This window comes from Athene cunicularia, assembly GCF_003259725.1.
Source record: "Athene cunicularia isolate RWA chromosome 5 unlocalized genomic scaffold, athCun1 chr5_part2, whole genome shotgun sequence".
NCBI classification, from domain to species: Eukaryota; Metazoa; Chordata; class Aves; order Strigiformes; family Strigidae; genus Athene; species Athene cunicularia.
This window is the reverse complement of record NW_020799102.1, coordinates 212,219-237,561: the sequence shown is the minus strand read 5'-3', so window position 1 is coordinate 237,561 and position 25,343 is coordinate 212,219. Positions and strand designations below refer to the sequence as shown.

Genomic DNA, 25,343 nt, shown 5'->3' with positions numbered 1-25,343 from the left:
CCAGTGAGAGGCTGTACAAGAAAGAAGCAGGGGAGGGGCAGAGAGACAATCTGGGCTCTGGGCTGTGTTAGGTTATAGGATAAAAAGCTCACCTACACACAGGAGCACAGAGGCACAGTGGCAAGCGGGGGAACCCCAAAAAACCACCCTCACCCAGGCTCCTCCCAGGCCTGTCACGGGAGCCATCACCCCACCAAAGGCTCATCGACACAAGCACAGAGGCACCAGGGCAGGCAGAGGAACCCCGTTAACCTAGACAAGAGCAGCAGAGCCTCTGCCCTGGCTCCTCTCTGGGCTGTCACAGCAGAGTGTGTATCTGTACTTCTATGTACACGCTGTGTATGTGAGGGCCTACTGGGACTTACACGCTCGGCCTCGCTTTTGGCTGGATCTGGGCCACAGCACTTGAAGCAGCCTCGCCTCCATTTGGCTACCAGAACTGGCGTCTAGCAAAATGGACAACTTACTTTCTGATCCAGTCAGCTGGAAAAAGATTTAGAAAACAAAAGCATTACCAGGATGGAAGTCAAAGAATCCAGAAGACCTCAGATAAGAGACTGGAAGAAGTTGAAGACACTGAGTAAGTACAGCAAGATCCTGCCGCTTTAACACTCCTCCCTCAGCTGACAGCAACCAGGCATCATGTTCCTGCTCCAGGCTGCCAGGAGGGCTGCACTGACCTTTGTGCTATCCATCGCTGGAGAAACACAACAGCCATCTACCACAAACACACCACTAATATTCCAGTTTTCTTCAAGTGCCTACAACGTTTTGACAACCCAATTTTAAAGAAATCCAAGCTAAAATTTTGTGATTTCGCAGTCAAGAACAGAAGCTCAAAAACCCCCACATTTCCAGGGTGGGCTTTCACCCCCTCCACAAGGAAGGTGAAATCATGCTCTCTAAATAGTTCCAAGTCTTCAGTAAAGCTCCCTCAGTATAAAGGCTACAAAGGCAGCAAAGCTATTCTTCAGCTGAAGCACTTAAACTTTTCTGCACACCAAAGCGATCTTAATTCAAATTCCATTTTACGATGTTGGTAACAGAAAATGTAAGAACCATCAAGAAATAATATTTGCACTAAGCACAGGAGAGTGAAGCTTTTAAGCACCAAGCAGGTATATTTAATGGCCACCTACCAACTATTCAAAACCCCATAGTTTCAGGGTAGGGAGGACTTGACAGCCATCCCCTTTTAATAAAATAAGGGACAGTAACCTACAGGCAGGAGTTCCCCAGATGTGCTGATCGCATCCCAGGCACAGTGGCAGAAATGGCCCTGGAAGCTGCCAAAGGGAAAAGCTGCACTGAGCACAGGAGCTTCAGTGAGGGCCCCAACACCTTTTTATCACTGCACCAGCGAACGGTACTGACAGCAGCGCTGACCCAGCAGCCCTGCGCAGGCTCAGATGCCACCAACTGCTCATGCGATCAGCTGCGAGCCACAGTCCTACTTTTTCTCACTGGCCATATTGTGTTGACTTTGTAACAAAGAACCAGGATGTGCCGCTAAACTTATGTGTATATATAAGAGCATTAAAGGGAACTTTTTTAAGAGGTAAGTGCAAAATGATGGGTTTTACTCACCTGACAAAATCCATTTTAAGACCAACACCCCTTCTTTCCCTGCACCTTTAGCTACCACAACAAACTGCCAATGCCAACAGATTTCTTCTCTTTATTAAAAAAAAGAGCTGTTGCTGACCAGGAAGTGCACCCATCCAAGAGCCAGCAATGCACCACCCTGAGGCAGGTGCCCGCTTTCCACTGAATTTAGCTGGAAACAAGACACTTACTGTTAGAATCCTAAACCTCTTCATTAATCAAGCTCCTTTCTCTGCACCATTTCCTTTTCAATTTACAGAGCAACCTAACTTCGGGACTGCAATTCCTCTCAGGTCACATAAAGCAGCTTTCCTTGATACACTATGAATCAATCTTACCACCACCCAACCCTTTTGAACAAGGAGAACCTACTTACAGCATGTGGGCTAATCTCCCCAGGAAGAAAGGCGTGCTAGACAGGACTGGGCAAAGTCCTGAATTTGCTAGGAACTACTTTAACAACAGGCTCTGGCTCAGTGTAGTGGAAACAGAATCCAATGACTCTGCCCTGAACATCTTATCTACTTTAAATGAGGTGGTAAAAGTAGATTCAGAAATAGTTTAGTCTGGAGCATTCATTCAGGCTGGGTTACTAACCCTGCTCCACCAGCACCACTGCTGTCTCCACATTCTCATCCAGCAGAGATGTGTGGTCTTTTTGTTGCCCCTCGCCATACAAAAAGAGCACTGAACCGCTGAGTCAAACTGCAGCAGGGTGGACTCAGGCATCTCACTGTCCAACTTGTAATTAACTCTGTGGCCACAGAGTAGTGAAGCAGCTTTGAAGACAGTACACAAAATCCTGTCTCCTCTCCAGCAGAGAAAAACTTGCAGGCAGGAGCTGGTCGGAGAGAGAATGAATATTAGTTTCCCACTCAAATCAGAAATTAAATTCTTTTCCCACCTTTCTTGACAAATCCCCTTATAGTTAAGAATTCAAGCCCTTGCATCTCTTATCTGTTCCCATAGGAACATAAAAGCCACAACTGCTTCCAACCTTTTCCAATAGCAGAAATATCTAACAGTCTTTGTAGCCTTGCTCCTCTGCAGCAGGAACACTATGCATATTTGAAGATAAAGGTAACGCTGTTTTCATCTCTTCTACTCCTGCTCCTTACAAAAAGGGAGCAACAGCTACACAGCCCTGAGGGCCACCAAGTCTTGGAGAATCACATCTTCCTCCCTTTTCCTCTCTCCTAACTGGCAGCTGTCACTTCCTCTTCAAAACATCTAGAGTTTAACCAAAAACTCCATTATGAAATGCAAAGTCCTGGAAAACTCCTGCACAGAGGCAGCAGTCAGGTGCGAGGCAGTTGAGCAAACACCAGCATATTCATCTAAAATACAGGGAAACAAATGGGGCATTTTCTGGAAACAGGATCTCCTGCTTCTCCAGGCTTGAACAACCAGGAGTTCCAGTATCCCACGCTCCTGCACTGCACCTTCTCCACACTAAGAGGCTTGCGCCTCCAGATGCAAAGGCAGGAGACCAACCTGTAGTTCATACAGTCAACACAAAAACTACAAGCCCAGATTTACTGGAATGATTAAACTACTCCAGAAGAGAACAGGAAGAAAAAAGGGGGTTCACTCACGCTCCCCACCTAAAAGACTTCCTCAAATACTAACAGAAATGAGGCATATCACTGAAATGGTGCCTGCTGAAAGAACCGAAATTTCAACTTACTCTTTCTTCAGGAGCATTTAGCCCTTGTGGTCTAGACCAGAGGCTCAAGAGCTGTATTTTCACATGCTAGTCAAGAGGGAGTGTTTTGGCGTAACACCAGGTGACTTACAGTCGAATGGTTTGCAAAACAAATCTATGTTAACATTGAGATTTTCATGTCATAAATCATGTGAATTAAAGTGAAAAGGTTCCTGATTGCTTTAACCACACCCTTTCATGCTTTTGCACTCAAGAGGATTTAATTTCACTGACACAATATACAGAGCAGTGACACAAAATGCAAAAAACTTGCAGCTACAGCAACAGGAACCAATGCAATTTCTTCCCTTTCAGTTTAACTGTTATTTTCCAAAAATCATACCTCCTTGTCTCGTGCTGCAACCATACCAATGAAAGGCCTCACTCCTTATGAATACGTTTAAGTGGGAAGCAAGACTACAGCTTTCCTTCTCTTGCTGTCCTCTGTTCAACTAAAAACTCATCCATTGTTCTGCTTTCGAGTCTTTTTGTTTATAAAAAATTAAAAGAGTTAACTAGAAAAGAAAGATGATCAGAGCAGCTGGAAAACCAGTTTTTCATAGGATAAATCTGCAGCTGAGGACACAAAGGACACTGACTGTCCATTGCACAACATTATAATGTTTTCAGAGAATAATTAGCTGGGATAGCTCAGAGAAGGACAGTCCAGGATACTCAGTGTTGGAGAGACTTCGATGTTTCCTTGGACAAATCCATCCTCTTTCCTCAGCCTGAGCAGCAACTTGCCTCAGAAGAGCTAACAGAAGCACCCTGTACATCCAGTAGTAGCTATCACGTAACTTTAGTGTTAGTGAATCTAACACTTCACATTAGCATGCATACTCATTTCAGAGAACAGACACAGTGAATTTCCTTCCACTGAAGAATTATTTGAGAGCTCAGTCCTTAAAAGCAGCCTCAGACGAGATCTGCTGCTTCACCGCTGCAGCTTCTAGTGTCACCTCAAAATGCAGAACACAACCAAGTCCTTTTCAGGCTTTCAGTTCACATTTTGCCAGAAGTTTAAGTCCCGCAAAGGCTTATTTCCTTTTCTTGTCCCTGATGCTGGGCACTTTGTCATTTTATTTCTGTTAACACCTACTGCCTTGAAACATCCACTGAAGCTCCCCCAGCCACCCCCAGCTCTCCACCAGCAGGCCCAGCCACACACAACAGCACAGGAGAAAAGTATGTGACAATCTGTTCATCACAGAACAGCACACAGCAGCAGGCTGAACTCCTCTGCTCTTCACCACTCCCAATAGAAGGAAAAAAAAATTAATAAATCACTATTTCCGTGGTGATATCATCCCCTTGAGGACCTGGGTCAGGGTACCTCATCACAAAATGAGCGTTGCACCTCCCAAGGAATAAAGGTTAGATGCAATATACCTTTGAGTTCCTAACAAGAGGCTTTCAAGCCATTCCAGGGAATGAACCTCCGAGGAGCCAGTAAAACCAGGGACACAAACCATCAGTTCCTTACGCCATGAAGGGCAGGGGTGGCATTGCTCCTCAATGTATATGTCTAACCACCCCTCAGAAACACAACCTGCACATATACAAATACACATCCTGCACACTAGATTACAGAGGAGCTGCCAAAGTATGCATATTCAATGTTTCTTCCTCCCAAATACCTGCCACCCACCCCACAGTGGATTTTCAAGCTTTCTGCTCACACCCCCCCCTTCACCGGGGCAAATTAAACACACTCAACGCTTCTGGGCTTGCGTGCAAACTCGTACACTGCATACTCCAAATTCACAAACTCTGTAAATATTACCAGCAGGCTCCCATGAGGCACTTCAGATGCATGCACCACACTTACTCAGCCACCCGTTCACAGAAGAACGAGCATTTTCTGCAGCATCCTACGTGGTTCCCACCTCCAAAACCGCCTGTACTAATTCCTCCGCCCTCATCCAAGAGAAAGACAAAGTCACACCAAGGCCTCAAAGAATCAATAAATTCTTTCCCACCAGCAGAGAGCTGGGGTCCTATAAAGCAACATAAATAGTTATATGCAACCAACAAAGTTCTTTACCTCAGACTCCTTTAGACCAATAACATTTGGAAGAACCGAGGACAACACTGCATTTGTGGATGTCCCCATTTCCTATTGAGTTAAATTCAATTATGGCCCCCCGAGGTGTTCAAAAGGCTTTGCTCTCAGATCTGGAAGAAAGCGTGTTCCTTTTTTTGTTTAAAAAAAGGATAAAAGATTGTTTTCCAAAAGCACGATATTAAACCAGGCATAGGCACAAAATTTAGAGGGGAAAGGGCTTCTGCAGAAAGAAGCCCATGGCCTCCTGCAGAATGACGTTTTAACACCACAATCACACAAAGGCATTTTGCCCTGTGCTTCTCTGTCACTGAAGTTCCAGGAAAGCTCTACTCTTTCCAGTTTTAGAACATGCACGTAACATCTCAGGAAAGGCATCTCTCGCTTCCTATGCACTTCATTATTCATCTGCCAAATACTTTTAGTCCCATATTAACCTCGGAAGGAAGACTTGAAAAGAAAGAGCAGCCTCTTTCTCTGCTAGAAAATAAGTGAAAATGACAAAGGTGAGGGAAAGAGCAATCCCACAGCACACACAGAATTTCTCAAAGAAACCTGTCATTATTCTCCATTCTATTCCCAGAATATAAAAAGTGTCCACTACAACAGGAACTTAAGAAAGAAGTCACAAATTACTGCTTCTTCATTTTCTTTTAAGGATGTAACCAACTGCCATTCAGCAGAGCAAATGGGAACTTTTTTTACTTCCTCTGACAGGGGATCATGGGCACATGGTTCCCCTCCAAGCAAAAATACAGAGGTTCAGATCTGAATACCCTCATTTTATGAAGCAGCTGTCATTTGCAGATGCTTGGATGCCATGGAGATGGTGACAAACAACTGAATCAGATAGAACACAGTCACAAGAAGGGTACTGTAGTTTAAAAGGTTAAATCTGGCTGAAAGGTAAAAAGCAGTCACACAGGACTGTTGAAATGGAAGGACACGTTCCCTTTGAAGGGATGTCCTGGAACAAGCAGCAGACCACTGGGCTAGAAAAACTCTGCCATTTCCAGAGGGTCTGAGGCTGAAGCTTTCAAAGGCTAGCTGGTGCACTTTTAAAAGAGGTCTTGTTTTGAGTTCAACAGCAGAAAAGCAGCAAAGTGGTCCACTTACTATTCCAAAACCATTTAGTGATGGAGAGCTGCACCAGTCTCACTTCATTTACTGTTTCTCACATCTGAATTTTCAAATACTGAAATCTGAGATGTGTTTCAAAAAGGAAAGAATATACATTTTGGACACTGACAAAACACAAGCTAAGCATAAAGGGAAGTTATTAGACAATGCTACACTGAATTTCAATGAACAACACTTAAGGGGTGCCAATATGACCAAGAAATATAGTCCACAAGACAACACAAGAAGGTAGGATTCACTTTATTCAGGACAGTCATCAGTTGGCCAAGATGCTACAAACTCATAATGAGCATCTGACTTGCTCTTATTTTATGGGAGGTGAAATAGTTAAATTTTCCATGAGAAAAAACAGCACAATTTTACAAGATCATTTGGCAGATCACATGGGGAAGAGACAAGCCTCCAGAAGCTCAGACTTTTGAGCTGGAATCTATATTCCAAAAATACATCAAGGCTGTATCTATGGCTGTAAACACCAGCAAGCACGTTACGCAGATCTGTGCCGAAAAGACAAGCCATGACATAATATTCGATTTCATTCTTCTTCCTGAAAGATGCAGAGCTGTGTGAATTCCAACTTTTAACAGACATGGAGCAGCATGACAGATCTGAATGGAAACCTTTCAGTGTAGAAAAGTGCTGGAGCTTTTTTTTCATACCAGCCTCACCATCCCTATTGTACTTACTGCAATGACACTATAATAGCAAGGTCCCGAGTTTCCCTGTTTCTTCCTATTATCCAGTTCAGTTTTATTTAAGGTGGCCTAAAGGATTCACTATTTTATTTGCACATTTGTTGTTCTTCTGAAAAGGATAAAGACTCAGTCTAGAAGCCTGCCTGGATCTAAATTCAGGATCTCTCAGGTCTGTACTGATAATCATATCTCTAGACCAAATCAAAGAAGAAATATGTTACAGAGGAAAAGAGACAAGGCAAATGCTTAGAGCACATATTCATTTAAGGTAGCCTTCTCATATTTATTGATTAGCTAATTACTTGTAGTAACCATAAACACTATTTAAAGTTATCTCACCATATTCTCCTCACAAGAGGAGAATCTCATACAATCAATTTCAGTACCAGCAAGTCTCTGCTCTCGTTCAGCAAAAAGTTGTAAGTTCTTCAATAATGACACTCATTGTTTAGATGCTCCGTGCAAACCTTGCCGTCTCTCATGTCATAAAGCACCAAACCTTATCAAATAAGCTATTCCACCAGCAACGGTGGGAGAACAAACTCCTGAAAAGGATCATCAATGCTTACTCACCCCTAAAGATGACAATGCCCCGACAAACCAGCATACAGAGGAAGAGGGATTGACACAGGTACCCTTCAGGACTGTTCTCGACAGCTCTCAGCTCGTACCTCCTCAGAGCACAAGGACACTGTCACTCTGAGGAAGACTCAGGGAAAAATGGAAGTGCCTGCAGCAGCACAATCTTCTACCTACAGGAGTGGGCTCACAGAACTTCTTATGAAACAGAAGGCATTTTAAAATTACACATACCGCATACAAGGCACAAACTCCACGGAATGGGCTCCGCTAGGATCCCCACAACCACCCACCAGCAGTCCTCTGCAGGTGTGGGCCAGGTTACTGCCCATGCAGTGATGTGGATCTGTCCGTAAGGTTATGGAAAGGAGATCGGTTTAAACAACTCTGATACGACTTATCATATTATCAGCTTACTAGAAGTGAGCTGCACTGGGTTTTTTATCATCGCCTGCTGAACAGCACCTTTGCTTGATGAAATGCCAAGTGAAGAACACAAGGAAAATGACAGTTTAAGATTCTAGATCACATCTTATATCCTGTTTTCAGGGAGAAATTCTTAAGGTCAAAGACATCAGTGAAGAATCTACTTGTAGTTTTAATTTCACACAAAGGAAACATGCAAAAACCAAAAGCAGGCTGGCCTCTGAGTTAACAGCTTGAACAGAACTAAAAGCTAGAAATTCTCATGCAATTCCACAAGCATTTGTAGTCAACCTGAAGGAGACCAGAAGGTCAGGACTCCCCAAAGAGGGACAAACTCCCATGGAAGAGGAGGGAGGGAGACGTCCAGGAGTCTGCAAGAGTCTGCAGGAGCAGTTAAAGGAACATTGGTGTAAAAGCAGTCAGACTGGAGCTTGGGGGTTAAGAGCCCATGCCAAAACTCCTTGTTAGTCAAGCAGCCTCTGCTTGCCATGCAGATTTTCTACTCTTGCTGCAAGGAAGAGAAAAATAATCAGCAACCTCTATTATTTAATCTTTTAGCATGACATCTTTTCAAACAAATCCCGTGTACAAGATAAGGGACCCGCACCCCTTTCAACTGGGAGAGAAAAGGATAAAACAAAAACAAAAAGTGACTGAAAATAAAGGGCACATTTTTTCTAAAGCTCAGTAGGAATTCTACCTTTTATTCAAAACCATCAACAAGGTATGGCAGCATTATGCTTTGCATTTAAACTCAAATTTTGTATGCATTTTATATTAGGATATATTCCATTTTATGTTGCTTCTAAAATACAAACCCATCAATTTTCACATGCATTGTTAACATTCTCTAAAGCCTGTAATAATTCTTCAAATAGTTAATTAAATAGTCCACAGTATTAGAGACTTTTTTTTTAACAGATCAATTATGAGTAGGTTCTTATATACACTTAGTTTTATAAGGAGCTTAGGATCAAGATGCCAGACACCATCTCTTAAACTCACGCACCCAAACAAGCAAGCAGAATTAAGAATGCTTACCATCTTGCACTACAGAATTACATGTAGAGCAATTCCTGCTGTAAGAGACAAAAAATATATTGTATTATTAGAAAGCTGAGTGAGATCTAGTAAGCAGGATCAACATGGTTGCACAAAGGGAGCAGACTCTGTGCCCCAGTGAGCAGACTCTCAAGTCCCAGCCGTACTCGTGCTCCTAAAATACATAGCAATTTGATTTTAGTTTTTCAGTGGGCAATTTTTTCCATTTATTATCAAAATCAGAAAAATAATTTCAGTTTCTTCCTTTCTCTTTAGAAATGCACAAAAAGTGTTAGCTTGAAAGAATGGAGAACTAGAAGCATCATGATTCCCACCACCATGAAATGTGCAATATATGTTTGTTCTGGCAGACACAAAATTACAGTATCACATATGTACAGTGCAGAATAAAGAAAATATCTGCCCAAACTCACTACGAATCTGATTTACTTGAAGAATCTATTCCAGCAAGAATAAACATCCCAAAGCTATCCACAGATCCCAAGAGTCCATTTGTCACGCTCCTGATAGCACAAAGGGCACTTTCATAAACTCCTTTCCCCCAGCTCTCTAAAAACTCCAACCCCGCAGCTGTTTAAGAAGGGATGAAAAAAGTTGCACTCTTCCAAGCATCTCAACGGCTGTCTCTTTAAATGTAACTTCCTCAAACCCCACCACTGAATCCAGCTCAGGATGTACTTATTCATCTGCTGGATCACTGTCAGAATCCAAGACTGCTAGTTTAATCCAGTAGTATTTGCTACTACCTAGGTGCCAAGCTGGGAAGGGCGACATGCCATTTTCTTAGAGGAAAAGGAGGATGCAGACTCCCCAAAGTCAAAGCTGCTTGTTCTAGGTTATGTATAAAACTTTCCTACCCAAGGGAAAAGCCTCAATCATCCTTCCCTTGTCTGATGGCAGAACAGAACCACTGCTGGTTCAATGCAAGGAAGTTTAATAAATCGTAGGCAGGGCTGGAAATGACTCGAAGCCTCTCAGGCTGGTACCTGCCCAAAGCTGAGCGGCGTACAGAGCACGCTGGGGTTTGGTCTCTCAAGCATTAGCACCCTTGTATTTCCTACAGGTCTCCAGCTGGCCTGGAAGAGACCCACAAAACCAAAAAGATTGGTATTTATATTTCTTTAAGGAAAGTTTTCTAAGTCACAAAGGCTTGGAAGTGTATAAATCTTGTTTGGAAATCCGTTCAATTTTATTGCAACTCAGAAACCACAGTGACCTAGTTTTGATGAGCTAACTCAAAATTAATTCACTTCTAAGATGAGGCTGCAGAGGAAACACCCCTCTGCCTGTTTTTACACTTGGCACTATAAAAGGCCATTAAACATCTGTGTCTTCGGCACCCTGGGATTAAAGGTCACAGCAGAGACACAACCTGAACTTCACATGGATTACAACAGCAATTCACAGCTCGCACACTAGGATCCCACGGGGAATGCCGTAATGTTTTACAAGAGGGAAGCAAAGGCAGGTGGGACTGATAAAAACATGCAAGTCAAGTGGGTCTTTCAGAAGGCTGCTAGAGGCCTTGCAAGTTTACGACTCCAGTTAGAGGTACAGTGTTTAAGGGATACATAAAAGTCTCTTCTGTTTTTGAACAAAGCGAGGTAGACGTAGCACAAAGAATGCGACATTTATATTCCCACGCAAAGTCCAAAAGCATATCCATGCACTTACATACAACTCAGATTTCTGTCATAACTATTTGTTCATAGGAATTTTGACAAAGTTCCCTAAAAAGTAAAACTCTGCCAAAATTTAGTACAATGCAGATGTGCTATCTGCTGAAGACAAGTCTTCTCAACACTTTTAAACAGTATGATACCTACATTCATTACTTCTTTTTTATGAATCAAACTGACAGGTATTTTTGTTTACCCTGTTTCTCTTCCCTAATTTAACAAGTTTTTTTAATCAAAGGGAGTATTTCATCCTTCCCACGTTTCTTCCTGGAGCAGCATGTTTTTCAGTTTTAACCCTTCAGATCATATTGTGGCACAACAGTTCCTTCCTAGCACTCTAGAAGAGAACGGGTGGACTCTGCAGTGAGGTTTGCCTTTCTCATTGCCCACTTCCCAGCAATGATTGAGCCATTGGGGACTTACAGCAACCCCTGTTTCTGTGACTTCTGATTTGATTTTGCAAATAGCAGCCAAAAGGATCTAGCCTTAACCTAAAATGGAATTCTGATCAAATCTGGTTTTTACAGATCATCACTATCAAAATCAGTACCAGCAATACATATGTAGTTTGTACCCTCAAGTCTAATTTTGACTCTCTAGCATGTTATGGAGGGAGTAACATTTTTGTAAAACAGCAGAGATTGTGACTCTGAAATCTCTTATTTTATTTAAATACATATCTAAAGGGAAACATTTGTCCTACTCCCTTCTGAAGAGTTTTCATTACAGAAGTTCCAGCCTATATGTATTATTTACCACATAGCAGATGCTGTTCAAGTTTCTTGTCCCCGTGAGCCGTTACTGGCCTGCCTGTCCACTACAACCTGACACACATTCACCGGGCTGATCAGTAATCTAATCAATGTAACTTTTATGACACAGAAAGCTAACACCTAGGACTACGAGTATCTTCACGGAGGTAATATTTTCTATTTAGAAGGCTTGCCACCAGTATCCAGATATTCCTTCTTCCCCAATCACAAACTTCCTCAGCAGTATAGACACTTCCCCACTAATACGCATTTCATCGAAGCCACTGTCATAAACCAGAGAGATTAAAGACTCTGTCTGTACAAAAACCACTTCCTCTGATTTCATTATCTCCCAACCACGACTATTTTAAAACCACTCGGCCTGACCACACAGGCTCAGAGACTTCTCCCTGAGTTGTTACATCCTGCTGTCATTTTCTGGTTGAAACAACTCATCCCCAGGTAACACAAGGTTTTATTCTGGCAGGTGAGTAATCTCCTTCCCACTTTGACAGGGGTTATACTTTCCCTTGCAACCATTTCCTTTAACACACTGGCTAATCCATCGAACAGATATTTGCTGCATTCAGTATGCAACACTTACAAACACTCCAGCATCCCAGAAGCTGTACATACTATCATTGGCAATCACTACGCTGTTTCCCAACTGGAGCTGGCTCTAAGTACCACCATCCCGCCTGTCAGGACCTGCAGACTCAGCCATCACCATTCCTATATTCCAAGTGACAACTGAAGCCTGTCCCCAACACACCAGCAGGTACCAACTCCCAGAATGGGCACAGCATGAATTCTGAGCAGGCCAGCAATAGCTCAGCTGTAAGACCTCAAAGTGATATACATATATATATATATACATATATACACACACACACACACACACACACACACACAGATATATATATATATATACACACACACACACTTTTACAAGCACACGGGTCTCTGTGACCCTAACTGGGGATTTCTGTGGTCTGGGCTCATCACCCACTGTGGCAGATCCGGATCACTGAAGTACTTTTAGTGCCAGCTGTTTCAGATACCCATCCCTGTTAAGTAATAAAGGCTGAGAGAAGGAATCCATGTGTCACACCCACCCTCTACCACACCAGCAGCTTCTCCCTGTACAATCAGACCACAACGCCTATCCAATCTCCCGCACCACGCTAGCACTGACAACCCAGGCCAGCACGGACTGGGGTCCTGGGTCCCAAATCTGACCCCACCATCGGCCTGAAGCGCTGCCTAGCACCTGTCTGTGGGGAAAAGCCCGCCTCCTTCTGTAGGATGCAGGCCACATTACACCCTATAGAAGGGAACGGCGCGGCTCCCGCAGGAGACACCCACCCCCGGCCGCCCCTGCTCAGCCGGCCCCGCCGTCTCCCCGCAGCACGGGAGGAAAACGCTCCCTCCGGCCACAGCTCCGCCAACCCCGCCCGCACCTGCCAGCCGCCTCCCGAGCAGGGCGGGACAGAACAAAGCACCGCCGGGGCTGAGGACAGCACGGGCAGCACCCCCGGCCGCTTCGCCCCTCAGCGCCCCACACAACGGCCGCCGCCTCCCCTCATGGCGGCCGGAGCCTCCCTCATGGCACTCGGGGCTTTATTCCCTCAGGAACACCATCCGCCGCTCTCGGGTCAGCCTTTCGGAGGGAAGCTGCACAGACCTGGCTCTCCCAACATCCACTGCCCGGAGAAAAGCCCCCAGCACAACACGGACGCCTCCCTCACAGACCCTGCCCAGGCCAGGGCCCCGCTCTGCTACAGCCTCCCAGGGCAGCTACCAACTTCACACACACTTGGCACACCGCTTTCAATCCCAGCATGGACAGCAACGATTTACCATCACCGGGCTTGAAATTTAATCACCTTTTAATCGAAAGGCTTCAAACTATAACGTGACTGAAATGAAAATAAGGTGGGTTTGTGGGGTTTTTTTCTTTGTAACCGCTTACAGCTCTGTGCCGCCCAGCCAGTGCTGTCAGGCAACTTGAGTGCAATTGACTCCTCGTCACGCATACACTTACCAAAAAAATCCTCATACGGGTGGACTTGCTGTAACAGCCTTCCCCTGGTTACGGCATTTGGGTGGGAAGGAGGACAGCGGTAGCCCCAGTCAGACACAGCGGTGGCCTCAACATAGCAAGTACTGAAGTATCAGCCAAGGACATCATTTAGATGCTCTTATTGCAAAAGACTAGAAAAGTAGCAAAAAAAAAAAGTCTCCTGTGGGTAGGAATACATGTCCCAGAAAACAGTTAAGCTCATCCAGCAGGGGATAGCAGCATATACCTGTCTGTCCATTCCTCCTTAAATCAAGTAGAACAGCCTTCAAATGGTCTGCTTGGTGATATCACTGTACCTTGAAAATAAAAAAGCCTGACAGTACTATAGGTGGTAGAAAAACATTCAGCAAAAGCTTTGAAGCTCTGATATTCATTTGTGCTGAGGTCTTTGTATACCATTCAGGCATAAAATCACACTCCCGGTCACTTTAAGTCCCTTTATCTTGCCAGACAGGTGTAAAGTGGCTCTGGTTTAGATGAAAAGCTGGTGCCAAATATAGTGTTTAGACAAATCATTTTATCCTGCATGTGGCACTTCCAAGGTCTTCCTTCAGCACAAACCGTTCTCAGCAAAGCAGTGCCAATCCAGTGGGCAGGGAAGTGCTGAAACCTAGAGCAGACAGAAGCAAGAATCTCAGGAAAATTATAAGTGTCTATTTTATTAATGAAAATACAATCAGTGGCTGTTCAAGACTTTCAAAATTCAAGTGGTGATATAGAGTACGTACCAGCCCAGATCCTGCCAATTAATGTACACAAGTCATCACTAGCAATTAATCTTATACAGCTCAGGCTTTCTGCTTGTGAGCAGCCCCAGCTGTCTGTATCTAACTCAGCTCCACAAAAGAGCTGCCGGTTAGCAAGGGCCAGACCGTATTTATAGCACAGCTCCAGCAACAGAGTACATCACGGCTATTGACAGTTCTTTCTTTCCAGACTCCTATATGGCAGTGACACAATTTACAAACAAATTTGGACTTTGTTTTGTGTAAGCCTATTTCCTTAACACTCCCTCAAGCGTTAAGGGAAGGACTTAACACCCCTCTGAAATCCCCCGTCTCTGCCCCCATGCGAAGGGCATTGCCCTCTATCACTGCATGCGAGGGCGGGTGGCAGAGCACTCAGGGTAATAACTACTTGCCAGAAAAAAAAGCTGCTTGATTAAGACATTAATGGCAGCCCAAGAGAGACGGGATGTTTGCTAAGCCCCAGAGACCCGTTTTAGCCCTGCTGAACCCAGTCCCTGCCTACATCCTCTGTAGCAAGAACATTAGCTTACAAGTTTCCCAACCTGGGGAAAAATGAGAGTTTGGTTTTGAGCACCCAGGGCAATGGCGTAGAGAAGTACATGCATTGGCAATGAGTCCTACAGCTTAGGGAGAGCAGAGTTACAACATCAAAGACACATATATCAGCTGGGTTATCGCAGTGGATAGCTTGGATACATGCCTATTAGGGTGTGCTTACAGAGCCTGCTTTATTGCCTCTCCATCAGGACATCACCTCCACTGACACGCTGCCATCGGTTTCACAATAAAACCTTCAGCAGCAACACTGGCTTAATAAATTGCCGGCCCTCACCATCCCCACTCACCCTTGGACCGTTCTGTACTGTTCGTGCAGCAAAGATTGGCTGAGGAATAACCCAGGATGACGAGGGCAGGGGGCATTTTCTGTGTTGTTCTTTAAGCTGGAGCATGTCATACCTCAGCCTCAGACAGGGATGGCACAAGGCTGGTCTGTCACTGTGGCCTTGGAATCACCAATACCAGCTCTCCAGGACAAGTAGAAAGTCCAGACTGCCGTAGGCAGCCTCTGTGGAGCTCTGCAGATGCCAGCAGCACACGAGAAGGATGCAATCAATGAAGAATCCATTCCGCTTTGCTGATCTTGGAGTCCTGAAGAAAGCCAGTGGGATACCAGGGTTAAGGATCACGTTCTCCTAAACCTAAAAGCAAAACAAACCCCTCCTCCAGGAAAACTGGAAAAGTAACAAGGTCCTGAAATGTACAAACCCAGGAGCCATCAGCTACCAAGAATAGCTGCATACATGAGAAGCTTTTTATTATTATTATTATTCAGTTTGTTTTAGTTACCACCACCCCCAAGCACAGCACATCCAGTCGCGCTGCTCTTAACTCCTGCTCCTGCTTGCCTCCCAGTCAGAGCCAGACAGTTTGTTACTCCTGTGGTAATGAGCCCCTCTCCTCCTCAATCCCAACCTTGCAAGTTTCCCTGAACTGCTCCATGAGGATTACAGTAAAATTATAGGAAAAAAATATTAACAAGCCTATAGGGGGTCTTCAGAGAACACAGCAGTCTCCTTGACACAGTGGTTCAAACATCCAGGCTACCCACCCCACCTTCTATCAAGCCCTGCAGAACACCAAACCAGGGTGGACCCCATCAGCTGCAGGTATCATGCCAGGTTCATCTCTATTTCCTTGCAGGCTAAAAGTGCCTTGAGATCACTTTTTGCATTAGCACAAACTCTCACCACCAAATGATCATCCCACACCTTCTTCCACCACATGTACTGGGAGATAAAGCCATTTCTTTGCTGCTTGTGACAGCTTCTCCACAGCCAAGAGTATGAGATGTGTGAGCAATGTGCAAGGAGAAACTAGCCTCTAACCCTTGCAGAGGACCTTCCAGATGATGGACACTGCTTCACAAGGCTGAATTCAAAGGGGTATCTGCAACAAGTGTCTTGGCAAGGTATGTCTAATTCTCAAAGGGAGGGGGGTCACCAGGAACAGGCCATCACCAAGAGATGAACAATATTCCCTTCAGAGGCAAACACCCCGGTACCTCACTCACTGCCTCTCACTCAGAAATATCAACAATATTTCCACAGAGAATTACGACCAGATCAAAGAAATGCCACACTGAGTTTCCTTCAGATGACACCAATGCCAGATACAACCAGGATTTGGGAAGTGTTTTAAAAAACCCAAAGCCAGAAGGATCCCTGTCCCCCATTTCCATTGCATCAAGCATGAAGTGCCTGCATTTGCTTCCAGTGCCCGTGGTAGCTGTGCCTCCCAGACTGCCTGTCAGCTCTCCTTCGCTACCCAGCGTTGACTCCCACCTGCCGTTAGCCAGAGCCATCAGTCTCCATCGCCTACTACCAAAGTGTTTTTGAACCAGCACCTCCAGGATGATCCTGCTTGGCTTCAGAGAAGCTCCCCACGTCCTTCATCAGATCTCCCCAGAAACCTGCCCTGCCTTGCCGTGCACAGAAGCAGCTGTAATCCCAAACACAAAGCCACCACCTCCCAGACCAGCCCCTCTGTCTTCTCCTTCCTCCCTCTCCTGTGCTCATAAAGCTCTCAAGGCAGGGACTAGCAGGTGCTAATGCCCCCACAGCAGGGCCAGCTGTTGCAGCACTGCAGATAAACAGCATTACTGGAGTCTTAACTAAAAATCACTGTCTTAATGAAGGTGTTTCTCCTGTGCTCAACATACTTGCAAAAACCTCCCCCAAGCTGGGTTGGAGACCTCCAAGGTTTCTCTGGGCACCAAGCACAGTCACCCCCCCCACATGTTCAGGCCTCTGCCCCCAGCCCCCCCTCCTGTTAAAAAGATGCTCATTAACCTGTCACAGGCACATTGACAGATAAACTGGTCAGCATTAGCACCCATGTAAAGGCCTAAAGTTGAACAAGTCCAAGCAGAGCTACAGCTGATCCAAATAATTCCACAGGTACTACTGTCAGAGCACCCCGGGAAAGGTGTTTGGTTCCTGGTGAGAACAAACACAAACTCCCATGCAGTACAAGCTGGGTGCCTTGCCCCCCTATTTTTGGCTTTTGAAAGGCAGGAGGCTGGTCTAACAAGTTGCAGCCCAGGTGGCTGGATTCGCTCCTGTTCCACCCTGTGTGCCTGAACCCTTAAAACCAAGTTAATTCCTGCTGTAAACTAAAACTTGTTTCAGACAGTCTAACCTGGGGACAGATACACTGGAGTCAAGCTGAAAGCACAAATTCAGGCTCTTAGACTGACACACAGGGGTTTACAGGCTGCTCTGGAAGCTGAAATGCCACCCAAAGGCAGGCAGGGACTCTCCACTCACAGGGGTGGCAATTACCAAGGTGCGGGGTAGCACCCAGTTTCCACTGCAGCAAGCAGGGCAGAGCACTGCTGGCACGTTCCCAGCCAGCTTGGCAGCTCCTCTCTTGGGCACAGCTCTTCCCTTCTGCGCCAGCACAGCTGCTGAGCTGCCCCTTTGGCACAGCCATGAGGTTTCCAAGCTCTGCCTCAGCAGGTGAGAGCACCTTTCCAGCCACAAAGTTGTTTCCTCAGGCACTGCTCCACAGGGTCCTTCCCTTCCACAAGCTGTCTCCTGCACAGGGACCCAGGGCACTACATGCCTTTACAGTGCTGTGGGTTCACTTTTGGCATATAGTAAACACATACGTGTGCACACGTATTTATTTTACTGGCCTTGACAGAAAGCCTAGAAACAATTTCTCCCCCAGGTTGCATTTGGTAATTCAGCACAGCCTTTGCTGCTAATGATTCCAAGCACAAACTCATCCTCCAGCTGCTTTTCTAAATTTGTGCCAGATCTAACTATGGAAGCCAAGCCTCAAAGACTTGCTATAAATCCCGCCAGCACTCCCCCCTCCCAAGGACATTATCCAGCATTACCCAAGCTGTGACTCTTCAAGCCCAGAAATTTCTCACTGGTAAATGGCCATCTCCACTGAAGAGGAACATTAAATAACATTTCACTGGAGTTCTCTCATCACTGCTGATGCTGCTTAGCAAAGCTCAGGGCTTTTTCCTGCCCAGCAGCTGCAGGTGGCCTCTCCATCAGAAACAGGCTGGTGAGTGGTTAAAGCCATGCTCTGGGCTGCTGGCACATTTGCCACCATCCTCCAACTCTGTTGCACCCTCCCTCTTGGACAAACCCCTCATTCTCAGCAAGCCATGTGTTACTCTGTGCTAAAGTCTGCTTTTTCACCTTGGATTGTAAAGCCTCATGGGCTTGCAGGAAAAAAAAACCTCAAACCCTAAAGGCTCAGAGGGGAGAAAAAAAATGCAAACCCACAAACTCCCCATGCTGGGGACCTGAATCACGAATTTGTGTTGGCAGCATTGGCAGCCCAGAAGAGGAGCCGGCTTCCGCGCAGCACTGCTTAATTCAGGTGTCATTTTCTTTATCTGCTTGACCCCCCCAAATTCCTACATGCTCTCTTCTTTCTCCTCACCGCCCACCTTTCAAATGCCCTTGGCTCCATTCTTCTTGCTAAAACCCCATTTGGAAGGCGAGCTCTAGCCCAGAAATGAATCAGGATTTTTAACAGGAGCTTTAGGGATGTGGGATGCATTCACCCCCACAAGCAGGAGCTGGCCTTTTCCCAGGGCTCCGTGGGACTCGGTCAGGTGGCATTAACACAGCTTCCCTGCAGAGGAACTCCGGCCAAGTTACCAAACCATGAGAATTTACCCCACAGGCTGACCAAGAACAAGCTGCTTCCCGATCGTCAGGAGCTTTCTAACCTCCTGTGACAGGAATCACTGCAGCAGGATAGGAAAGTTTACGGTTCAGCTGTGTTGTGCCTGTCAGTGCTAGAGAGGAGTCGTAAGAAAGCACCAAGTCTGCCTCTTCCTCACCCAGCAGCACCTGCAGCCTTCCCCAGCTCTCCAGGGAGTCAGAGGGCCTGGGAATACTGCTGTCACATGTGGCCACTGCACAGAGGATGCCACCCCTCCCTGTTCACCACATATCTGGACATCAGCAAGATGCAATTAAAAAGCAGCAGCTGGAGCCAGGGCACTTGGATAATTTTGTTAGGCCAAATGCCTTCCCTTCTCTTCTTGTTCAGGGACCTGCACTCACTTCTGGACGAGGTTCTTAACAGGGCTGAGGCAGTTGTACTGAACCAGAAGGTTTCATATTAACAATTCCTCTCTGGCTCTGCTCCTGGCTCCTTTCCCACTCCTCACACCAGGCTGCAGAGCCATTCCTCCGTTCTCTAGGACCTCAGAGACCTTTCTAACCCACTTGGCTTTAGTCCAGCTCTGAACTGCCAGAGGGGGAGTCTCTGCTCTTGCCTGGAGACTGTGTTTCCCATCGAGATCCTAATCCTCCTCACAGTATTGGAACACAGCTCCTCCACAGAACAGTGCATAGAGGTGTTGAGATCACTGCCCATCAGGCAGATAGGAGAGAGGCCTAGGAGTGAAGCAGAGGTTGCTATCAAGACCAATATCCTAGAATAATTATCCTGCAGAGAAGTTCCCAGTTTTCCCTTGCAGACAGCAGCTCCCTTTTGTACAAGCCCAAGAACCACAGCAGAGCATCTCATCCTCCCACCCTCAAATGCAGGTTGTTCAGTACTTACAGCAGAACCTCAGATGTCACCACTGTGCCTTCAGTCACCAGACTGGTCTTGGTTTTGCTGAGGGTAGCCCCCTCCCTCCGTGGGTCTCCTCCAGGACCTCTCTGGCAGAGCCCTGCTGAGCCACAGTGACAGATGGTTTTGGTTTTATGGTGCCCCAACACCCTTAATCCTTGCTGCAGAACCACAAACCAGCCCAGCTGAGGTGTTGCATCCAGATGACCTCTGGGAGCTGCCCTCACCACCCAGAACCCATTTCTGATGGGAGAAGAGCAGCAAAACCCAGGCTGATCCTTCCTTGTGCACCTTTGAGTCAAACTACAGCAGAAAGATAAACTAAGCAGCAAGGCTGTTAAGCAGAGGTGCTGGATTCCCCTGCAGGCTCGTGCCAGGGAGCCAAGGCAGCACAAGGGAGGAAGAGTCTGACCAGGCAATGCTGGAAATGCAATTGCTCACCTGTGTTGGCCAGGAGCAGAGATGATGGGTGTGCAAGTGTTGTGAAATGGGGTGCTGGGACCACCCTGACCCCCAGCTGTGCCCATTCCCCTCCAGCTTCTGTAATTTAAGCTATTTTGTTCTGGAAGTCACAAGTTCAGTACCCACATCATCAGCCAAAACATCAGCTATCAAATTAACACATGTCACAGCTCCAGTTCCAAATCTCCAGTCTCTTCCCCAAGAATTACTGTTTAATCTTTTCCCTGCAGCAGGCAGCCTGGCAGGTCGGACCCCAGATGTGCTGCAGACATAGTGCCAATCCCTGCTCCCTGCACAGGCCTAAGAACATGACACAGGCTGAGGGGGCAGCATATGGATCAGGATGAGGGTAAAGGAGAAGGAGCTGGAAAAGATGGGGCTGGAAAGAAATAGCCAAGCAGGCAGGCGCAGAAACTAGAGCCCGCCCAGAACGTGAGCAAACACAGACCCTGTCAAAACAAACACAGACATGTCCCCTGCGTGGGAGGGCATCGTGCTCCGAGGTAAGGAGTCTGTGCAACAGTGACAACCAAGAGAGATGATCCAGAGAGCCAAATGAAGGCAAAAAGGGAAATGAGAGAGGGTCTGACTGTCAGGATTTGCTTCAAATACTTAATGAAGGAGAAAAGGACGAATGGTTGCTAAGGGAAATGGGACAGATGGCTGGCACAGAGAACTTGCTGACTCTTGGAGGCTTAAAACTCTTTTTTTTTTTTTTTTTGGGGGGGGGGTGGCAGAGGAGAGCAGGCAAATATGCAGCAGCAGAAGCAAGGATGACCATTACCCCCTTTCCCTCTGCTTCTGAGTGTCAGGGTAGCTCATCTCAGAACAAGAAAGGTCACACAAGCAGCAGGAGACAAGATGCACTTGCACTTCTGCTCATCAAGAGCTCTCCCCCCTCCACCAGCCCTTCAACCAACTCCTCTTCACCAGAGGCCACAGACACCTGCACCATCCCCACGCTCCCAGGCTGAGTGCAGCACAGGCAAGTCACAGCACTACCACACAACAGCGACCAGGCAAAAATCACAGCTCCAGGAGAGGGGAAAGCCATGGGGATGCTGGCTCTGGAGATCAGGCTGCCTGTAAAATACCATAGCTCCTGGCCATGCTGTCTCTGAGATACATTTACACCTCTCCCTGACATTTAAAACCATCTGAGCCTTTTGGCTTCTGCTGCTGTCATCCCTGTGCCAGGTCTTTTCTGGCTCTAAAAGTCTCCAACTTGATTTCCCTGCAAAGACAGCCCTCCCAACAGGTCTCAAACCACAGTGGCAGGGCAGGGGGAAGAGGGGAAGAGGGCGGGGGGTTCTGCTACCATAACATTTGCTGGGGGTGGGAGGGGTGCCAAGAGTCTGTCAAATCCTGACGGCCATAAACAAGTCTCTGAAGGAAAGAGCTGAAAAGAGGAGGAAAAAAAAAAACCTTGGCAGTAAAGGCAGCAGAGCTCACAAACTGAGACACGCACCACTGTGTAATGCCGAACAGAGCAGCTCTGTGCTGGGATTTGAGGGGTGCGAGGTCTAATAGGCAGAGCTGGGGGGTTTGGGGAGCCTCTGCTCCCCTCTGTCTGGATTGGTTTGTCTCCCATCACCACGTCCCCAGCAGTTCCCACACCCACAAGGCACAAACCAGAGGGATTTGTGAAGCAAAGGAGGGCTCTGGGGGCAGCAATCGTGATTTTGCCATCCAATCGACTGTCACAGGCACCTCTCAGGCTTGAAATCACCCCAGAAGGTCCACGAGGAGCTGCAGATCTCTACAGCTTGGTAAGCAGATGCCCACATGAGACCCTCACCAGGCCCTCTTTCCCAGCAAGCCCACGTCCCTGCACACACATGCCGCCCTGGGGGGAATCCCGAGCAGCGGGGACAAGATCAGCCGCTTCACAGGACTGCTCCGCTCCCGCTGCCAAGCAGAAGAGGAAGAATTTGCTCTGGGCGCCTTGGCACCACACGGCTCCAGCCACAGAGCACCTCCGCACCCCTGCCACGCTTCGGGCCCTCACGGATTACCAGGGCCAGTAGTGGGGAGAAGATGAGGCTAGGTGTGAGTGCCAGCTCAGAGCCACTCACCCAGACCGTTCAGCTGGCTGTGTAGGCAGCTACATCTTGGAGCTACGTTCAAAGAAGCTGCACATAGCAGCAGCTACCATATTGCATGCCAAACTGCCACGGCTGCTGTTGAGATAAACCCACACAAACAAACAGATGCTTAGACAAGCCCAGAAGATAGAATGTATCGGCACCACTCACATGCCACGGGCTTGTCCCCAGGCTGGCTGCTCTCCATCTCATCCCCTCCTGGTGGTTCTGTTGGGGAGGAGAAGTCATCAGCACATCTTGTCATCATATATCAGGGTAACAGGGGGTTTGCCAGGAGCACACAGAGCCCCACTTCCTTGCCAGCCCCTTTTGTGCCTGCTCGAATTCAAGTTCAGGCTTGCAGCAGCGAGCAGGAATGTTTGAGTGTTGGGTGATAGAGCTTGGAGAGGAGCATTTGCACCCAGGCCAGGAGACTGCAGCTCTCCTCTGGTGCTGGAGCCAGAGGAATGAGCCCCCTTTGTACAACCTCACCCCATCGCCACCTAATCTATGTGATTTGTGTGAGACATGCTGACTGCAGCGAGGCCAGGCTGATTTACACCACCCAGGCACCGGCTGCTTCCAAAGGAGGACACAAAGCTCAGCATGACGAAAGCAGCCTATTAGCCTGTGGGACACTGTCCCCAAAGGCTGCAGCTGGGCTTGATCTCCACATAGGGAGTCAAAAGCACCCTCATTCTGGGATACTAACACAGCACCTCTCCCTGGCAGAAATCTGCCTTAAAAATAAGTTAATATTTCATAAGACCCGGGAGAGCTTGCACATAGGTGACTGGGCATTCAGATACATCTTGAGATAACTCAAGCACAGAAAGACTCAAGAATGTTTTTCTGGATCCTCTCTCCTCACCCTACAACCACTGAGATATCAAGGACATGAACAAAAAGTAAATGCAGAAGCTAAAAAGAAGATGCTGCCCCAAGCTTTTTTGCTTTCCTCTGCCCAAGCACCCTACAATCACCTGTGCATCCCCAAGGACTTCAGTGTCCTCTCCCCCTTCTGCCTCAGTCTGCCTGGGTGCTCATGGGGGGACACCTTCCCCTTCTGCGCAGGGAACTGAACCCCCTTTTTTGGGGCAGAGGGGCAGGCAGTTGTGCTCTGTCCACCTCTGGCAGGGACACATTGGCATCCTGGCTGCCAGCTGCCTGGATATTGGCCCAGCAACTCCAACTGTGACAGGGCTGTCCTGCAAATGAGCTTGGCAAGACATGAAGAGCCCGATTTTCAAAAGTAGGCTGATGTAATTACTCATACTAAAAGCACTGGCTTCAGCTGCTCATGGTGACACCAATTACACACCCAGCACCACACAGTTGCTGCCTGCTGTTGCTGACCCATCACCCAAGGACACTGGTACTACAGCCATTCGCAAGGACCAGCGCAGGTGGGAGGTGACATGGAGTGGATCTGGGAGGGAGGGCTCCTGCTCTCACTGCTGCTGCGACAGCCACGTCACGATGCTTGGGTGCTGACACACTTCAGGGTGACCGCCCCAAGGTCTGCATCCCAGAGTGGGCATGCAGCTGAGGGGGGTGGGGCTGGGGCAGGCAGCTCCTGGGCATCACACCACCGATGCAGCCCTGTGTGCAAAGCAGAGCTTTAACAGACTCTCTCCTTGAAATGTTTTTTTGCCTGGTCACCAGCCTGGTTATCAGTTACACTGACTCATCCTCAGGAGCACTCTCACTGCTGGTTGCACTCCAGATCGTATCAGCCAATATCCCTAACGCAGCTCCTTGCGTCCTCCCTGCCGTGCTCTCCCAGCCCACAGGGAACGTCGCTTGCTCTGCCAGCCAGCTGCTTCTCCTAGCCAGAAGCTGACTGGGGCACTTCAGGGTATCCTCAGCCACAAGCACTCTCCCAGAACTAAGGGTCACATCCCCTTCTGATAGCAGAAACACATCTTGTGCATTACAGTGACATTACAGCAGGGCTCAAGTCAGCCCAGGGCCAAAGTTTGGGGTTCAGCCACAAAAAGCAGGATCAAATGAAGGCAAGAAAAGGTTTTAGTATCACAGTTTGAGGTTCAAGCACAAAAAGCAGCATCAAATAAAGGAAAAAAAAAAGATTTTAGGGTCACAATTTGGTGTTCTGCCACAAAAAGCAGCATAAATGAAAGCAAAAAAAGGTTTTATGGCCACACAGTTGGGTTTAGCACCCAACAGCCAGGTCACGAGCAGATCACCCAGAAAGGGCATGGGGCCATGCTCACGCCTGGGGCTGGTACTCCCAGGCAGAGCAAGTCACAGCCAGGCAGTGCTGAAAGGGAAAAGGGGATTTAGGAGAAAGGTGGAAAAAAACCCTGGTCCCTCTGCAGGGACACATGGTCCAGCCAGGCTTCAGCAAGTAACTCACCTTCTGCTGTGCAGCCCTATGTTGCAGCCATCCCCACAGACACAGCAAAAGAGCTACAAACCAGCTTGCTCTCCTTCTAAAGAGATCCTGGTGACCTTGATTGCTCTTTTATCAGGGTGTATTTTATCTCTCATCTGCTTCAGGTGGGAGGCTCATGCACAGCACCTGGGCTAACTGGTGAAGGCAGCTGGGGCTCAGCCCTATCTCCAGCATAGGCAAGAAAATCTTTTCACCAAAGGCAGGAAAGTCCTAAACTGAGGTCAA

At 47.2% G+C, this 25,343-nt stretch overlaps 1 protein-coding gene across 1 annotated transcript in view; it reads right to left on the bottom strand.

Annotated features, from left to right (window-relative positions):
* Window positions 1–13,832, bottom strand: part of DAGLA (diacylglycerol lipase alpha) — a 65,778-nt gene extending 51,946 nt beyond the window's left edge. The window contains exon 1 of the mRNA XM_026850139.1: window positions 13,753–13,832. The gene's annotated coding sequence lies outside the window, so the exon portion shown is untranslated. The remainder of the gene's footprint in view (window positions 1–13,752) is intronic.
* Between the last annotated feature and the right edge of the window lie 11,511 nt (window positions 13,833–25,343).